At 42.9% G+C, this 15,258-nt stretch overlaps 1 long non-coding RNA gene and 1 other non-coding gene across 2 annotated transcripts; both read left to right on the top strand.

Moving 5' to 3' along the window:
* Positions 1–4,333: 4,333 nt before the first annotated feature.
* Positions 4,334–6,776, top strand: LOC138420882 (uncharacterized). Its single transcript, XR_011249352.1, has 3 exons — positions 4,334–4,547; positions 5,853–6,161; positions 6,536–6,776. It is a non-coding gene; the product is annotated as an uncharacterized lncRNA (long non-coding RNA).
* Positions 6,777–6,789: 13 nt separating this feature from the next.
* Positions 6,790–6,893, top strand: LOC138421429 (U6 spliceosomal RNA). The gene has a single exon (XR_011249507.1). It is a non-coding gene; the product is annotated as a U6 spliceosomal RNA (small nuclear RNA).
* The last annotated feature ends 8,365 nt before the right edge of the window (positions 6,894–15,258 follow it).

Below are 15,258 nucleotides of genomic sequence, written 5' to 3'. Positions count from 1 at the left end.
CCCTGAAGTGTTTTTCTTTAATCTGCATCTCCTTAAAGCATTAAAGTTACATCTCTATAGAACAAAGGTGCAGTGGGTTATAACAAAGAAGGTACTTAACTCAAAGATCTAATGTTGCTAATACCAGGTCTACTACTTGTTTTTCTATATACCAACTATATCTAAAAATAAAGGATATGAACATTTGGCAGCAAGCATTGACTCAACAAATGAAACCTTTAATCAGTCCTATTCTAAAGATTTTGACTCCTCGGAAGCCCCTACGTTCCTAGGATGTTTTAAGCTTCCTGTGCCTCCTGCGGTCAGGAGGCCTCAAACAATCACACGCGCAGCTGTACCGAGTCCTGCAGGCAGGCTAGAAAGCCATCAGAGGGGTATTTGGATTGAAACACTCTTTCAAATGCAGAAGACTAAAGCCCTGAATTGACTTTTTCCAGAAAATGTCAGAAGAGTGGAAAAGCAGAGCACAAAAGCCGGCAGATTTTTGTTGGGGTACATGCTTAGGAATTTCCAGAGGGGCCCCTGAAGTCTGAGCACGCCTTGCGTATGTCAGCTTCCTTCCTCATGACCTTGTCACGGGCGGGATTCCTCACACTGGCTCCCGGCAGCTGTCCACTTGATATTTCCTCTTGAACGGCAATAGGCAATTCAGACTTAATGTGATCAGATATAAAGTCACAATTCTCCCCCACAATCCTGTGCCTTATAGCCATCTAAGGAAGTCATCTCAGGAGGAGAATACCCGAGATCAAAATAGTCATATGTAAATAGTTTAGATGCTTTCTTTGCCATGTTGGTTAGTGTACATTGTTCAAAACATCTCGTTTCAGGAAATGGCAGCATTGTACTTCCAGTTGCTCAGGCCAAAACCACTGGGGTCATTTTTTACTTCTTCTTTTATACCTTAATTCTATTTCTCTGGAAGTCGTGTTGGCTCTTAGTTCAATGTCTACTTCTCACCATGTCCACTGCTTCTACTCAGATGTCAGTTTTTTACCCTGGTTATTGCAATAGTCTCCCCACTGATCTCCTTGCTTTGTCCCATGCCTTCTCCCAGTGGTCTAGTTTCAACATAGGAGCAAGAGTGAACTTGTTTAAATGGGTTGAGGCCCTGCTTCTCCACTCGATGTCTTTTCACTTGGAGTAAAACTATAAAAGCCAATGTCTTTTCACTTGGAGGAAACCCAGTGTCTTTCCGCTAGCCCATAAGGTCCCATACAAGCTGCCTTCCCTCCAGCATCTCTGATCTCCCTGGGTTCATGCCTCTCCTGGCATTCTGACCTTCTGGTGGGTTTCGGTATGTCTCAGACATGCTCCCACCTCAGGTCTTTAGCACTTGCCATCCTCTGTGGCTAGAATGCTTTAGTCTCCAGATATCTACCTAGCCTTCACCCTTACCACCTTCAGATCTTTTCTCAGATGTGTCCTTATCAGTTTTCCCTGGACCATAGATTTTTTTAAAATTGCAAACATCCTTCTATTTTGCATTCACTATCGCTCATCCCTGATTTATTTCACTCTATCATTTATTACCAACTGCTATATATTTTTTACTTCTTTATTATCTGCCTCCCCATCTCCACTAGACTTTTGTCCATTTTGCTCACTGAAGTATCCCTTGTGACTAGATACCTGATGCAGATAGAGCCACTTACAAATGTTTGTTGATTAAATGAAGAGAGAAATCTAAGAAGAGCCTAAAGAGCACCCGTATCCCATCAGAAAGAAAAGCCCTACTAGCCCTTTGCAATACATCATGTTAGAGTTCTTATTCTGGATATTTAAATTATGAGCTGGGCAGGAATTAATGGCATAAAAGCAAGTCAGCCTCCTCCACCCCTTAAGTTAGGGAAAAAAAGACCAAAACTTTTTCAAGATGTGAAAAGATATATAAAATACTCCAGAGTATATTAAAGTTATTGATAAACAGCAGTGGTTCAAAATACTTATTTTTGAGAAAACATGATTTCAGCCACATTGTCATGTTCATAATCTTGTTTCAAGTCAATCTGATTTCATTCAAAACAATTTGGAACCACAGTCTTGTTGGAATGGGTTTTCAGGATGCAAACACCCGAGAACAATGCAGTCGTGTAACAGTAGTTCAAATCTTCCCTATTCCACATTTGTTAATGTATATTGTTCAAAGCAAATATTATTCTAAGAAAACTAGAATGCCTACTATGTGAGTTGATTGTCTACAGGGGCAAATTCATGTGGCCCTCAAACTCCCAAGGATGACCTGAATTGACGCATAATGAGCGAGGCTAGCTTGCCTGGAAAATCCCATGGACAGAGGAACCTGGTGGGCTGCAGTCCATGGGGTCGCTAGGAGTCGGACACGACTGAGCAAATTCACTTTCACTTTTCACTTTCATGTACTGGAGAAGGAAATGGCAACCCAGTCCAGTGTTCTTGCCTGGAGAATCCCAGGGATGGGGGAGCCTGGTGGGCTGCCATCTGTGGGGTCGCACAGAGTTGGACACAACTGAAGTGATTTAGCAGCAGTAGCAGCAGCTTTCTGTAACAGGTGGCACATTGTTAACCATCATTGAATGTCTACTATATGCAGGCACTGGGCTAGTCTCATTACAATCTAGGACATTGTTTATAAATAGATGATTGTAGATATTAGGGAATACCTGAATCTGATCACATTGTTTAGGGTGCAGTATACTGTGTGTAGCACCACTATGATTAAGAAATCTATGCTCTGAGTCATTGTATTACAGCCTATCCTGAAGACAGACTGTTAACATGAGATGGGTATTCATGGGGCCTGAGAGAAGGGAAGTCAGAGAGCAGGGCTCAGCTCCGGTATTTACTACCCTGCTTGGCATCAGAGCATTCTGCTTCCTGGAAGAGTGACAGGGCTGCCCCTGAGGGTGATGCCCGGTCTCTGTTGTCCTTCAAAAAAGTTTGGCAGCAGAAGTTGGGAAGAGTGGATGTACATATCCCATATCACATATTCCATTCACTAGAAGTGAACTGCCCCAGCCCTGCATTAAAACACTCACCTTTGTGTTTATATATCCTTCCGCTGATCCTGGGACTCGTTTCCACGAGCCTCCTCACTAAGAAAATCTTGACACAGTTGAGTTTCCGGTCTGACAGGGCTGAGGACCTGGACTCACTGGACACCTCCAGGGCTTCATTTGAGGAGCCAGACACCCTCCCTGAAACAGAAACATTTCTTTCATTGGCTCTTAAATCAAGCTTCAACAAGCATTAAGAGCTTATTTCTTGCTTCTTTCTTCTTACTTTTTGATCTTGTGCCCAGAATCTTATGTATAACACAGAAATTAACCCCAATAATTATGGTGTATGGAGTATCTATAGGACTTAGTTAATTTTCTTATGTAGGGATGGGTTTCAGCTTGAGTCCAAGTGGTTTCAGACTCTTCCAGGGATGTTTAACAGGGATGGGATGGAATTAGCAGACGTCTATTTGCTTAGGGCTGAAGAGATTCCTGAGAAAGAATTTATAGTGAGGGAGAATGATCCAGATATAAAAACTCTGAGGAGATGACAAAGACTTAATCATTTTAAGGGGTCAACTCTGAGAATATCATGGTGTCTTCTGTTCTTTTTTCCCAATTAAAAAAATGTAGTAAAATATGCAACATAAAATTTACCATCTTAACCATTTCGAGTGTATAGTTCAGTGGTATTAAATACATTATTACTGTGCAACCAATATCACCATCCTTCTCCATAACGTTTTTTCATCTTGCAGAACTGAAACTATATAATTTTTAAACAATAACTCCCCATCCCTCCCTCCCTGCTCCCAGCTCCAGTAAGCTGACCCAGTGATAGAACCTGCATCTCTTGCGTCTCCTGCACTGAAAGGTGGATTCTTTTACCACTGCACCACCTGGGAAACCTCAATTATTAACATACAAAATTTACATATGTTAATAATAAGTCTTGTGAGAATTGAGGAGGAATAATGAATACATGATTTATTGACTATAGTCTACCTGTCCAAATAGGATGAAATAGATCTTTTGAAGCCATAGAATTGCCTGCCCTACTCTATGCTGCAATCAGTAGTGATCTGATTCTGGAAGCAAGGAGAAAGGAAACTGAAAGCCTGAAAATATAAAAGGAAGATCCTTTTCCTTATTTCCTATCTGGAGTGGGATGCTTCTGAAAATCAAAAAAAAAAGTGCTTTTATAAAGGACTATTCCATTCTCAGAAGAAGTTCTTTAAAACTGTCTACAGAGTGTCCCTGAGCATCCGGGAGATTCTAACCTCCCATTGTTCCAGCAGCTCCACTAGAGGCCCCCTTACCAAGCCACCAGGTGACAACTGGAATCTTTCCCACAGGTAGTTAACTCCCCAGTCCCTCATGAGCTTTGTGAGAGAGGAGAGAGACGGTGGGTGGAGAGCGTACCAGTGGGAATCCATGCCTCCCGAGAAGGAAAGCCACAGCACTGTCCACAGGATCCCTGGAGAGAGGGACGCACAAACACCTGGAGGCTTCAGAGGCAAGGATGACGATGCTGAGCTGCAGTAACTTGGCCTTCTCTCCACCTTGAAGGCAAGAAATCTCTTTGTTAAGGTCAATTAATGTCTAGAAAAAAAATGGCAGAATATATTTTTAAGGGGATATTTGGGCACTTTATTTGTAAAGACAAAGGGAAAGAGGATTCTACTGTGTGAATTAAAAGGTGTGTGATGTTTCTTGGCAAGCTGTCAAAGAAAATTATATTACCCGAAACATTTATAAGAAGTGATGGCTGTGAGAATAAGAAAGAGGGGCTACTACATGATTTTAATACAGTGCCTTCAAAGACTAAGGCTGAGAAATAAGTGGCTATCGGGATCATGCTAGTGTTTTAGTCTACATCCATGAATCCTGAAGCCAGGAGCATCAGCAGCCCAGAGACTAGCCACTGTACTTCGAGACCATTCTTCAGAGAAGGAAGTCTGTCTCTCTGTGGCTTCTTGGTCAGCTCCTGTTTATTTTCCTTCTTGAGCCATCACACCACGGAATCTTGACTTACTGAGATTACCCACAAGCTGCCAATGGCCAAATCAAAAGACCTCTTTCCCCATTCTTACAGGACTAGATTTTGTCCAGCATTTTACATTATTGGCCATCCTTCTTTTTGAACCCTAAGCTCTCTCCTCGCCTTCCATGCTCTGTCCTTCTCCCCCTCCCCTTCTGCTCCCTCCTTCAGCCTCTCCTCAGCTTCTCCTCTCTCCCTTTCTCCTTTTCCTCTGAAAATGGCCTTTTCCAAGGCTGCAACCCTCACCCTCACCCATATCTGCCACCTCTCAAATCACATCACCCGTGGCTGTTTTCACAGTCCCTATACATCTGTAGCTGGACATCCCACAAGTATCAACCTAAACTCACCTGTACCCCTCACATCCTCCCCACATCTGCTTCTGCTATGATATTTCTTTTTTGGGCCAAGAGTACATGCAGAGGCAGTATAGTACAGTGGTTAGGAGCACCAAGTTCTGATTTCAGACAGTCCTGGCTTGGAATCCCTATTAGGCCACTTACTGGAGCAAAGAAATTGATCACTGAGCTTCAGTTTCTTCATCTGTAAAATTAGGGTTAAGAATAGTACCAGTTTCTCAGGTTTACTGAGAGGATTCTATGCACATAAAGGGTTTGGCCCAGAGTAATGAATAAATGTCAACTATTGTACGAACAGGGATCAGCTGTGGGCTGGGAAGGGTGGCACGGCACCAGAGCAGCGTGGAATTAGCCCCAAAGCGGGGCTGTGCAAGGATGGCTGGGCTTAAGCTGAGTCTAGTGCAGGCTCTGTCTCTGCAGTTGTCTGACTCTGTCACCACAGCTTTATGAGCCTGTTTCTTTTCGTGAACACAGGGTAAGGGTCCTCACCTGTTCACACGTCAGGGGCAGTGTGAGAGACGCTGAGAGCAGGTGTGCAAGTCAGAAGACTGTGAAGGGCTGTGACGATGGAAGGTTCCCGGGATGCTCGTGTGAGGCCGATTGCAGATGTGGATGGGGCCCCCATCCTGTGGCTGTGCCCCACGCTGGAAGCAGCTGCCCATCGCCTCTCACAGGCACTCGGGCTGGAAGAAGGTGGTGATACAAGTGAAGCAAGGCTACCGGCTGCGGTGGTGCCAAGTCGTAGTCTGCAGGGGTGCTGCAGGAGGCAGGGTAGCTTGCGAGGTAGGTGACGGACCTTTTCTAATAAGACGGAAAGAGTGTTAAATAAGCCCATGGAAGAAGAGAGGCTCATGGAGCCTGAGTGCTTGAACTCCCCCTGAAGGGGAAACAGCATGAAGTGAGGGTAGCTGGTCACCATGTGGGATGCTGTCAGACTGCCCCTTGTAAGTGCCCGCACGGCTCTAGGCAGACAAGGGCTCCAGGGAGGGGTCCCTAAATGACTAGCTTGTTCTGCAGTCTTGCAGGGCGGGAAACAAGGGAAAGTGGCCTGTGGGCAGTAGAGGGTTCCCAGGAGAGGAGGAGGCCTCAACTGTGAAGCTAGACACAACTGACAAACCTGGAATTGGCTCTTAAATCCTGTTTCTCTCTTTATAAAGAGAAGGGAGACTCAGTCCAAATCCGGTACTCTGGGCCAGAAACATCTATGAACGAGCAACCTCTGGTCAATGCTGGGGGAAGCCCATGGTCTGTGGGGCTGCGGCAGTCACGGTGATGCTGGTGGCCAGGCAGGCTGGAGAGAGGGATGCGCCGAGGTCTCTTACCTGAGGGGAGCCGTTGGCCAAGTCACGGATGCTTGCTTTCACCACCCAGGTAACTAGAAAGTGAGAAGAAAAGAAATCACAGATACGGGGTGCTTGCTTCAGCAGCACATATACTAAAACTGGAACGAAACAGAGATCAGCACGGCTTCTGTGCAAGGCTGACACACAAACGTGTGAAGCGCTCCATATGTTTGTGTAAAATAGATGACCAGTGCAAGTTGGATGCATGAAGCAGGGCACCCAAAGCCAGAGGGATAGGGTGGAGAGGGAGGTGGGAGGGTGTTCAGAATGGGGGGCACAAGTATACCCGTGGCTGACTCATGTTGATGTAAGGCAAACACCATCACAATATTGTAAAGTAATTATCCTTCAATTAAAATAATAATAAAAAATCACAGATATGGCCTCATTAAGAAAATATGGGGTTAGGGGACTTCCCTGGTGGTTCAATGGCTCAGAAACCATGCTCCCAATGCAGGGGGCCCGGGTTTACTCCCTGGTCAAGGAACTAAATCTCACGTGCCACAACTGAGTTCATGTGCCACAACTAAGACCCAGCACAGCAAAATAAATATATACATATTAAGAAAATCTGAGGTTAGGAGGTGGCTCTCCAGGGAGCCCTAGAATCGGAGGGAAAGCAAAGCCATCATCTTGACCACTGCAATAAAGGCAGCAACAGTCCTTCCAGAAGCCCAGCGAGGCTCTGGAGACTGCTCTCTTTTCTAAGTATATAGATGATCCTAGGGCTCAGTCTGTTTGACATCACCTGATGATTTAAGAGCTCTGACAGGAGCATAATCAAGACTTGCAGCTGCATTCTAATGGTTATAGCTATGCATGTTCATCAACTGCAGGAAATAACTCAGAGCCACGGTCTCAAGGCCCTGGTTACCCTGCCTGTCTGGGTTAGCTGAAGAGACTCAAGAGGGTGCAGCCACAGGAAATAGGTTCATTACCAAACTAACAGTTTTCTGAAATAAAAATAATATTTCTATAAAATGACAAGATCTTAGGCTAGTCTAGTTTTTTTAAAAAGATTTTGAAAATATCCAAAATTGGGAAAGTAGAAAATATCACAAGGTATTATGGGGAAATATTTTGTACAACTCAGAGCAATTAGTAGGAAAATCTGAGTGTTATAGCTGTTATTAGGAGCTGATAAATGATCAAAATTGAGTGAAGGTGAAAATTTTAAGCCTAAAACCTAGCAATCAGGAAGGAAACAGAAAGTTATTGTTAACATCTTCAAGGAGTAGATGGCTAGTATATTTAATCACATGACATCATTATTTATTATTCTCCAGTTGTAAGCTTATGCAAAGCATAGAGCAAGAAGGAAAGCTCTAAGAGAAAGTTGCTAAAAGAATAGATCTTAAAAGTTATCATCACAAGGAAAAACAACTGTAACTATGCGGGGTGGTAGAAATTGACTACACTTACTGCAGAGATCATTTTGCAAAAATACAAATATCAAACCATTATATTGTACACCTGAAACTAATATGTTACATGTCAATTATACCTCAGTTAAAGGAGTGTTCTCAGTTCTTTTCACGAAGAATGGTGATAACCAAAGTCTGACAAAGGCAGATGATAGAAAACCATAGCCAGCGGTTCTCAAACCTTTTGGTCTCAAGTCACCTTTACACTTTGAAAAATATCACTGAAAATTCTAAAGAGCTTTTGTTTATGGAAGTAATATTTATCAATAGTTAACATGCTAGAAATTAAAGCAGAAATTGTTTAGATTATGCATTTTTAAGATAACCACAGTAGAACTATTAGGTATTAACAAATAACATGTATTCAAATAACCAAATCTTCTAAAATAAAAAAAATTTTTACATTTAACTGGCATTGTTTCCCATTTCTTCAAAACCGTTTAATGTTTGGCTAAATAGAAGACAGATGGAATTTCCTATCTGCTTTTTACATGCAGTCTGTTGAGATATCACATGTTATACAGTCTCTGGAAAACTCTATGATACATCCCTGAGAGAATGGGAATGAAAGAGAATAATATGTGTTAGTATTACTATGAAAGTGTTAGCCCCTCAGTCATGTCTGACTATTTGTGAAGCCACGGACTGTAGCCTGCCAAGCTTCTCTGTCCATGGAATTCTCCAGGCAAAAATACTGGAGTGGGTAGCCATTCCCTTCTCCGGGGGATCTTCCCAACCCAGGGACTGAACACAGGTCTCCTGCATTGCAGGCAGGTTATTTACCATCTGAGCCCCCAGGGAATGCTGGGAAACATTGAGGGCAGGAGAAGAAGGTGACAGAGGATGAGATGGTTGGATGGCATTACCCACTCAGTGGACATAAGTTTGAGCAAACTCCAAGAGATAGTGAATTACAGGGAAGCCTGGCATGCTGCAGTTAATGGGGTGGCAAAGAGCTGGACACAACTTAGCAACTGAACAGCAATTACTATGAAAAGCATTTTGACCTTGCAGACCCCCTAAAAGGATCTTGGAGATCCCCATCGGTCTCCAGACCACATTTTGAGAACCTCCACTGTAAGTCAGTTTCAATGATGAATGTTGATGCAAAAATCTGAATGAAACAGTAGTAACAGAGCCCAGCAGTACATTGAAAGATGAATGTCTGAGTCGGATTCAGAACTGTAGGAACATTAAGTCTGCCAGGCTTCTCTGTCCATGGGATTCTCCAGGCAAGAATACTGGAGTGGGTTGCCATTTCCTTCTCCAGGAGAACATCCCGATCCAGGGATCAAACCCAAGTCTCCTGCTTTGCAGGCCAGCTCTTTACCATCAGAGCCACAAGGGAAGCCCTTAGGAAATCTATTAACATAGATTTAATGTACTCATAAGTCAAAGGAGAGAATCAGTCATTACAATAGATGCTAAAAAATTTCACGAAATTCAATATTCATTTCTGATTTAAAGATCTTAGGAAGAGAGATATAATAAAATATATCTCTGTCCAACAACCAGCCTCCTGTTTAATTAAAATATACTAGAAGCATATTTTACTGTGAAATAGTGTGAAGGGGCAGAAATTTCCCAAGCACTCGGGAACTCAAGTTCTGCTGGGGAAGCAGATTGCCTGTGACGGTGGTAAATGGGGAAGCAGCAGAAGACCCTAGTAGATGACAGAGATGGTAGCTGAAAAATTAATGATCAATCAAGTTAAACCACTAGCTTCCACCATGCTCCAATTTCCAGGTGTACTTACATATTGGTGAAGCAGTGAGCAAGGGTGAGCTGGGTCTTCCCAGCTACGCTTGGTGGCAATCTGCACACTGACCTGCTATGGCCAAGAACTGACCATGGCCTCCTGCCTCCCACAGTCTGGCTGAGAAGGGACCTGGCAAGGGGGAGAGAGAGTGGTGCTGCAAAGCCCACCTGGAAGGGGGCCAACGAGATACAACTTAGCTACCCATGAAACCTCATCATCAAGTCCAGGTCTGAGCAACTCTAATGATACCTGGAAATAATGAGAAATGCTTATTGCATTCTAGAAATTATATATACACACACACACACACATATATATAACATATATAACTGGAAATGATGTTTTACCCAAGAATAAAATATCAAGCTCACGCTTGACTTTTTTTTTCAGTACCACTTATCAAGTCTCCAAACACTTTAGATCCTATATTCACAATATATCTTGAATCCATCTTTTGTCTTTGGGCTTGGATCTTCAACATTGCTCACCTGGACTACTCTCCCTGGGGTTAATCTTTCCCTGTCCTCTCACTCCCAAATGAACCATTGAAGAGGGCTTGCTTTGATTACATCACTCCCCTGATTACAACCATCCAAGGGTTCCCCACAGTGTATGCAATAAAGTTGACATCCTATTTTTCTTTGTCAAACAGCCCCAGTCAAAGAGCAGTGTCCTAATCACCTCAGAAGTTATTTCTTGTATTTTCTGGTATTCAGGATTTTCTTGTATTGTGGTTTTTGGGGCACATTTCCCCATTTGTTGTCAACTTTATGGCAATCCCACTCCAGTACTCTTGCCTGGAAAATCCCATGGATGGAGAAGCCTGGTGGGCTGCAGTTCATGGGGTCGCTGAGGGTCGGACACGACTGAGTGACTTCACTTTCACTTTTCACTTTCATGCATTGGAGAAGGAAATGGCAACCCACTCCAGTGTTCTTGCCTGGAAAATCCCATAGACGGAGGAGCCGGGTAGGCTACAGTCCATGGGGTCGCAAAGAGTCGGACACAACTGAGCGACTTCACTTTCTTTCACTTTGTCAACTTTATTAAAGTAACATCTATACAGAAATATACTCAAAAAATAAAACACTTTAAATGAATTTCTAAGAAGTACAACTGGAACCCAGATCAAGATTTAGACTATTAGAATCTCTAAAGATACTTCAGGAGTCCAGTCCAGTCACTATGCCTCCAAAGCATAACTGCTATCCTGGCATCTAACACCATCTATTAGTTTTGAATGCTTTTAGTTTTACACAAGTCTACTGTATTCCGTGGCGTAGGAAATGGCAACGCACTCCACTGTGCTTGCTGGAAAATTCCATGGACAGAGGAGCCTGGTGGACTACAGTCCATGGGGTTGCAAAGAGTAGGCTGTGAGTGAGCACATACTCACTCTCTCTCTGTACATGTAACTTTCATTATTAGGATATAAAGCCCTTTAAGATATCTAGGTTAGTACCTATGTAGTTCTCTGTACCCATCTCCCCCACGCCCTGGGCTCTGGTACAGAGATTCATCCAAAGAGGACACCAAATCAGGGCACCGTATCAAGACAACATGACAGGATGTCAACAGCTGAGGAATATATACAGGAGTTCATGTATTATTCTTCCATCTGTTGTGTAGATTTGAAAATTTTCAAAATAAAAGTGAAAGACAAAATAGCTTATTGGATGACTTATGCAATCCAGTTTGGGTGTGCTATTTAAAACAGGACACATGTAAACTCTTTATCTTATCCTCTGTAAGTTTTTGTGTATTTGTATAAGGGAAGAAACGCCCCCAAAGTAGGTGGGTGTTCAGTGAGAGGGAACCAGGAAAGCCTCCCTTACTGGAGATATTTGTGGGTTATTTACTTTCAGTCATCAAATATTTATTTGGCATTTCCTGTGTCCTGGGCATTGTGATAGGCACTGGGAATAAAATGATGAATAAAATCTAGCCGAGAGTAGTAATGAGACTCCTTGGCAGATAACCTGTGTAGTTCAGGCTGAGAAGACTTCGTTAACTATATCTCCCCCTGGTGGCCAAGAGCAGGAACCACTGCAGACCACACCGCAAAGAGGTTCCACCCGGGGTTTCGATGACTCATGCCGTCCAAGAAGCCAAAAAACAAAACCCAGAAAATTCAGACTGCTTCTATACGTCCTCATTAAAAGGAATACTCACCCAGCACACTGTTTTTCTGTGCTCCATGTGTCAGATAATTTATAAAATTTAAGAAATTTTAGTTAAAAATAAGGTGATTTTTCTTTTGACGAAATATCAAAATGGCAATCTGAAAGTTCCCTTACCCTCAGCCTCTACTGCCCCCTCATCACGTTTCCCACAGGAACTTGGATGTCACACGTGGATGTCAGTGATGTTACAGAGGAAACAAGGAAAAGAGAAAGCCCAGCTTCTCAGTGCTTGCCTGCATACAGACATAGCAGTTCACTCACTCTGTTTGCAGCGGATGGATCTTGTAAGTCAGATCAGATCTGGTAAACTATTTACCCAACCCTACTGCATGAATCACTTGAATTGGGAATTTGATTCTGTGACTGAAAGTATTTCAGTGCTGCTTTGAGCAAAGGGACAGTGACCACATCCCATCCAGCACTATGTGATGACTTTTTTGATATGGCAACTTGGCCAGGCTACAGCCTCCAGTTATTCAATAAAACATTAGTCTAGATGTTGCTATGAAGGGATTTTTGCAGATGTAATTAAAGTCCCTAATCAGTTGACTTTAGGTAAGGAAGACCGTCTTGGATTGTCTGAGTGGGCCTGACATCATTAGTTGGAAAGGCCTTAACACAGAAGGCTCCCCAGAAGAGAAAAGAAGAGAGCTTGTGGAGAATGGCCTCAGCCCACATCTGTGAAATTCCAGAGTCCTGTGATCTTCCCTTCCTGCCTGCCTGCCTTATAAATAGACTTGCTTAGTCAGCCCCCAAATCCTGTAAGCCAGTTCCTGCGACTTAGCTTGCTAGATCTACCATAATAAAATATCACAGACAGGGTGACTTAGACAAAAATTTATTGCATCACAGTTCTGGAGCTTAGAGGTCTGAGATGAAGGTGTTGGGAAGGTTGAGTCCTTCTGAGGATGAAGATGATAATGATGGACAGCCTGCTCCAGGCCTCTCCTCTAGCTTCTGGTATTTTGCTGGCCATCTTCAGCATCCTTTGGTTCATAAAAGACCCATCACTCCAGTCTCTGCCTTCATGTCCATGTGGTTTTCTCCATATGCGCATGTCTCTCTCTTCAAATTTTCCCTTTTATAAGGACATCAGTCATATTGGATTAGGGCCCATACTAATGATATAATTTTAACTTGATTGCCTCTGTAAACACACTGTCTCCAAATAAGGTCACAAAACGTGTCCTTAGATACTGGACATTAGAATTCCAATATTATCTTTTGAGGGTTCTTGGTTGAACCCTGGACTAATACACTGCATGTGCTTCTCATGGTCACGTTCTCCAAAACAGCTTACCAGAATCACTGGATTCTTCAGGTGGCACATTTCATGTCTCCAGAAACACGGATTCATTCTCTAATCCAGAGATGTTAAAATCTGGGTATAAGCATAATACAATTGCTCAGAGCATGCAAACAAGGTCAGCATTTAGGATTTATCAAAAAATTATTATTGTTAGAATTCTGGGGCATCCTGTCAGTTGGATTTTATGGGTATTTGAACTAGAAAGTGGAGTGTTTTAACTATAACCTGGGTTTGCCATAAGCAGCTCTTTATCACTTAAAAAGAATGAACATCTTGAGAAGCCAGTAACTAGCTTTCTAGGATTTTGACAGAGTGCTCATGGGTGAGAGAGCTTGGAAGGAAGCTGAATCTTCTGGTGTCCAGGCCCCAGGGGCTGGTGACAATGCTTCATGTCTCTGAGCCTCCCTCGTGTGTCACACACCCTGGCTCCTGGCCAACCATATCTTGTCTGATTCAATCCTTACTACATTCTTACCGTGTGTTTATTCCTCTCCCATAATAAGACTGAGGAGGATGAATCTTAGAGGACTCTTAGGTCGCACATCTAGTTAGGAAAGGCCAACATGCAGACATACAGCTGATCTTCATTCTTTGTGGATTCCGAACTTTCAAATTCACCTACTTGCTAACATTAATTTGTTAATTCAAAGCCAGTCCTCCTGGTACTTTCACAGTCATTCATGGACATGTGCAGAGCATGAAAATTTTGAGTTACTTGAAGCACGTGTCCTGGCTGAGGTCTCAGCCACACTCTTGTCTTGTTTCAGCTCTCACACTGTAAACAAGTGTCCTTTCATGGGTCTGTTAGCACCACTTTCTGTTTTGTCTTGCTTTTTGTACTTTCGTACTTTTATTTTTTCATTTTCAGGCATGCTGTTTTTTATCACCTTAATTATTTTCTTTTTAAAAATGTTTTAGTTCTTTTTAAGTGAACTTTTATTGCATTATAGTTGCTTTACAATGTGGTACTAGTTTCTGCTGTACAGCAAAGTGAATCAGCTATCTATATCTATCTATTATATATACATACACATATATGTGAGAGTTGGACTATGAAGAAGGCCAAGCACTGAAGAATTGATGCTTTTGAACTGTGGTGTTGGAGAAGATTCTTGAGAGTCTCTTGGACAGCAAGGAGATCCAACCAGACCATCCTAAAGGAGATCAGTCCTGAATATGCATTGGAAGGACTGATGTTGAAGGTGAAATTCCAATACTTTGGCCACCTGATGTGAAGAGCTGACTCATTGGAAAAGACCCTGATGCTGGGAAAGATTGAAGTCAGGAGGAGAAGGGGATGACAGAGGATGAGATGGCTGGATGGCATCACCGACTCAATGGACATGGGTTTGAGTACAAACTCCAGGAGTTGGTGGTGGACAGGGAGGCCCGGCGTGCTGCAGTTCATGGGGTCACAAAGAGTCAGACACGACTGAGCGACTGAACTGAACTGAACACATATATGTTTCTTCTTTTTTGGATTTCCTTTCCGTTTAGGTCATCACAGAGCATTGAGTAGAGTTCCCTGTGCTACACAGTAGGCTCTCAATTAGTTATCTAGTTTACACATAGTATCAATGGCGTGTATATGTCAATCCCAATCTCCCAATTCATCCCACCCAATCCCCCTTTCCCTCTTGGTATTCATACATTTGTTTTCTCCGTCTATGTCGCTATTTCTGCATTGCAAATAAGATTATCTGTACCATTCTCTAGAGTCCCCTTTTATGCATTAATATATGATATTTGTTTTTCTCTTTCTGACTTGCTTCACTCTGTGATAGTCGCTAGTATGTGTCTCTGCATTTTTGTGCTTTTTTGGGTGGTTGAAATGGCCCGAAACATAGTGCTCCAGTGCCATC

This window comes from Ovis canadensis, chromosome 15, assembly GCF_042477335.2.
Source record: "Ovis canadensis isolate MfBH-ARS-UI-01 breed Bighorn chromosome 15, ARS-UI_OviCan_v2, whole genome shotgun sequence".
NCBI lineage: Eukaryota > Metazoa > Chordata > Mammalia > Artiodactyla > Bovidae > Ovis > Ovis canadensis.
Note: the sequence above shows the minus strand (reverse complement) of the source record. Positions and strands in the feature narration are given on the sequence as shown.